This window comes from Rattus norvegicus, chromosome 6, assembly GCF_036323735.1.
Source record: "Rattus norvegicus strain BN/NHsdMcwi chromosome 6, GRCr8, whole genome shotgun sequence".
Lineage (NCBI taxonomy): Eukaryota > Metazoa > Chordata > Mammalia > Rodentia > Muridae > Rattus > Rattus norvegicus.
This window is the reverse complement of record NC_086024.1, coordinates 20,868,610-20,872,670: the sequence shown is the minus strand read 5'-3', so window position 1 is coordinate 20,872,670 and position 4,061 is coordinate 20,868,610.

Here is a 4,061-nt window from a genome sequence, read left to right as displayed (position 1 = left end):
GAAACACGGAGGAGTTGGGCATTGTCTAGAATGACCATCTCTTGGTCTCATCCTCACGCTAAGAAGTACCTGAGGTGGGAGTGGGGTGGGTTAGGCATGGAACTGGGAACATTGAGATATTCCAAAGATCTTAACTCATTTTCCTCCATCATTTAAGAGAGCCCAGTTCAACTGGAAGTTATTAGGCAGTTAACACATGCCCAGCCAGTACTGTGTTAAGGACTGTATGAACTACCGAATATGCCCATGGCAGACTATTGACCTAAGAAGCTTGCTATCACGTTAGCTGGCTAATGTTACCCATGAGGAATAGATAAAGCAAGACTGTACTGAGTACCAAAACTGGTCTTGTGTCTCTGTGATTTCAATTTGCTTATAGACCGTCCCATACATGTATCTGCTAAGTTATAACAGATTAAATTAATCATAATTTAAGTACCCAAATCTAGCATAGGTTATATTCCACTATCACTAAATGAGAAGACAGATAATGCCAAGTGTTGACAATGAAGTGGGACAACTAGATCTTTCATGAAACCAATGAGCTAACTTGGGGCAGCCGGCAGTATTTATGAATATATGGACAAGGCTCTCTGGGTGTGTATATTCTGTACCCAGAGATTCAGCCAACCAGAGATGGGAAGTATTTTGAACAATTATTGTATTGGTATTAAACATTTATTGTTATTGAGCAATTATTGCATTGGTATTGAATATGTTGTAGATCTTCTTTCTTGGAATCATTCCCCAAATAATATAATCTCCAATACATAATACTTGCATTGTTTTAGGTACTATAAGTAATGTATAAAGGAGAAGCTAGGTACGGCTCACGCCTGCCGTACCAGCACCCAGGAGGCTGAGGCAGGAATATGATTGGATGTATGAGGTCATCCTGGGCTATGCTGTGACTTCAGAACTACTCAAGGCTATGAAGAGAAACCCTATCTAAAAAGGAAAACCAAAGAAGGAATGGTGGGAGGAAGAGGAGGTGAATGATATCTTATATAAGGACTTTAAACATTTCAGGTTTGGGTATCCTCCTGGAACCAGTCTCCTTGGAGGCAAATGGATGCCTGTATGTTCTGTGATCCAGTAATCCACTCTTCTACCAGAAATCCATGTGTTTCCACCAAAATGCATGTACAAGCATAGCCATCAAAGCACTATTTATAATATCCCCTAATGGGAAACGACCCAATGACCACAAATAGAAGATATAAGCAATACATTATACTCAAACATTAGTACACTTCCGAGTAGAGACAGTGAGCAAACTATAATGGTAAGCAACAATACGGACAGGCATCACCAAAACGATGGGAAGAAGCCAGGTGAGAAGATAGCCATGTTCTGGGCAGGTCTATCACTATAAGCTCAGACATAAGTAAAGCTAATCCACCTGCATTGAGTAAATCCAATGCTCGCCCTTGTTTGGGGATGCTAGCCATTAGATAGAAGCAGAATGAGAGCTGCAGGGTGCTGTTAGGAGTGAGTTCACATTGTGAAATACCATTTGCATGCTTTTTTACTTCCTTACTTATTTGGCCCATGCACACACACACACACACACACACACACACACACACACACACACGTAGAGATCAGAGGACAATTTGCATGAGTCCCGGAAACTCTACTGAGGTCATCAGGCTCTTCCAGGTGCCTCAATCTTTTGAACCACCTTTCTGCCCCCAACATGGGATTTTACGTGTACTATTTATTAATCAAAAATGTCAAAAGAGTTATATTCAGGTGTTATAAATACATCAGCAATCTTTAAGGTTTTTATTCCTGGAGAGGTGAAGCCCAGAGAAGTTGTAGTGATTGACCTCTGATGATCTTTGAATAAGACTTCTGAGTGCTGATGTGCTTTTTCTGACACTGATTCTCTGGGTAGCTTCATTTATATTGTAAATTTTATTAGAGTTATTCGCTTAATTTAATGTGCGAGCGTTTCACCTACATAGATGTATGTGGAACGCGGCCACGCTTGGTGCCCACAGAGGTAAGTGGAGGATATCAGACCCCTACAACTAGAGTGACGGATGTTGCGAGCTACCATATGGATGCTGGAGTCGCACCCAGATCCTCTGCAAGAACAAATGCTCTTAACCACGGACCTTCTAGGTCAGCGGTTCTCAACCTGTGGGTCGCAACCCCTTGGGGAACCAAATGACCCTTTCATACAAGGATCACCTAAAACCATTGGAAAACACAGATGTTTATGTTACAGTTATGAAGTAACAACAAAAAAATTTAAGATTGGAGGAGGGGGTTCACCACAACATGAGGGATTGTAGTATAAGGTTGTTGAATTAGGAAGGTTGAGAACCACTGCTCTAGGTAAGTTTAGAAACGCATTACTTGTGGACCTGGGAGATGCTCCGGAAATAAAGTGCTTGCTGTGTGAACACGGAGACCTGAGTTCAGATCCCCAGGGCCCAGGTGAGAAGCAGGGCATGGGAAGATATGGAGACAGGGGACTTCTGAATCGTGCTAGCCAGACATTGTAGACAAAATGAAGAGCTCTAGTTTCAATAAGAGAGACCCTGTCACAAAAGACACAAGGTATAGCCAGGCAGTGGTGGCTCGTGCCTTTAATCCCAGAACTTGGGAGGCTGAGGCAGATGGATCTCTCTAATTTCAAGGCCAGCCTGGTCTACAGAGTGAGTTCCAAGACAGACAGAGCTACACAGAGAAACTCTATCTCAAAAACAAAACAAAACAAAATAAACAAAAAACCCAAGGTGGAGGTGAGAAAGAAGACACTCTGGTCTCCATAAACCTCTGGTCTCTGTACACAGACATAGACATGTGCATGCATGGCACACATAGGCCACCCAGAAGTTAAATTCTTTATGGAAGAAAAAGAACATTTCTTGTGTTACACCTGTTCTAAAAGAATAGTGATCTTGGCTTTCATTTCTCACTACTCATCAAATAGCTTTTGCCCTGAAGGTAAAATATGAGGCCGTGCACTGTAGCTGAGACATTCGATATTGAACACCGGAAGTTCCAACCCCACCATGTGCGTGTGAAGGCAGCAGTCTGTCTGCAATGAGGCCGTTGTTGTCATCCACAACTTAACGGTTACCACCGTACTAACTGCTCTGCTGCTCTGCGGGACCCGTGGGTGGAATGAGGGCCATCTGTCATAAACATTCTTGAGGATACCAGACATACTTTGTTTTCCCTATTAGGGGCTTCCTCCTTTCTCACAAGATGGATTCCCCAGTTCTGGGGAGTTACGGGACGTCACGAGACTTTGGGAGTAGGCGATGGAATGTGAAAAGAGTTGATCTTGATGGGGAACGACCAAGCAGTGACATCTACAAGCTGAAGGCACTTGGGCAAGTGACTCTACCTATAGCAACTCTTCTCCCTCTGTTCGCCTCTCCAGGGAAACAGAAGCCCTGTCGTACCTGCTTCACTGAGTAGTTTTGAGGTAGAAGTTAGATTATGCCTATGAAATTGGTTTTGAAAACTAACACATACAGAAGAACTTGTAGAAAATATTAGTGTGTAGAAAATGTTATCAGTAAACTGCCCATTTCCATCGCAAGCAGGTATCTATGGGAGCCGTTCCTGGTGGGGAGGACAAGCCACAGGGGACAAGACAAAGTCCCTGTTGTTACAAACCTCAGCTGGTAGGAGGAGACAGACAGTTAAAACTGCTATGATGGAAACGAAGCGATGCCATGCACCGAGGAGTGACTAACAGGCTTCTCTAGTGGGGTGACCAGAGGAGAGGAGGTGCAGTCTGACCCGTGTCCTGGATGTGAGCGTGACGCTCTTTGAAAAGAGGGCTCTAGGCAAAGGCAGCGTGAAAATGTACTGAAGGGAGGACCTTTGTCTCCTGAGGACCAGCAAGAACACCGGAGGGGCTGGAGCAGAGAGAGCTGGGCTTGGAAAGGCACTTGCAGACTAGACTCCAAGAGACACCCTGTATTGCTGGGAAACGGGCTCACCTGGTGAGAGGACAGAACCAAGCCCTGTTTTTAGCAGGGCTAAATGAAAAGCAAAACTCTTCTCCCTGTGAGACCGTGAACTTCAACATG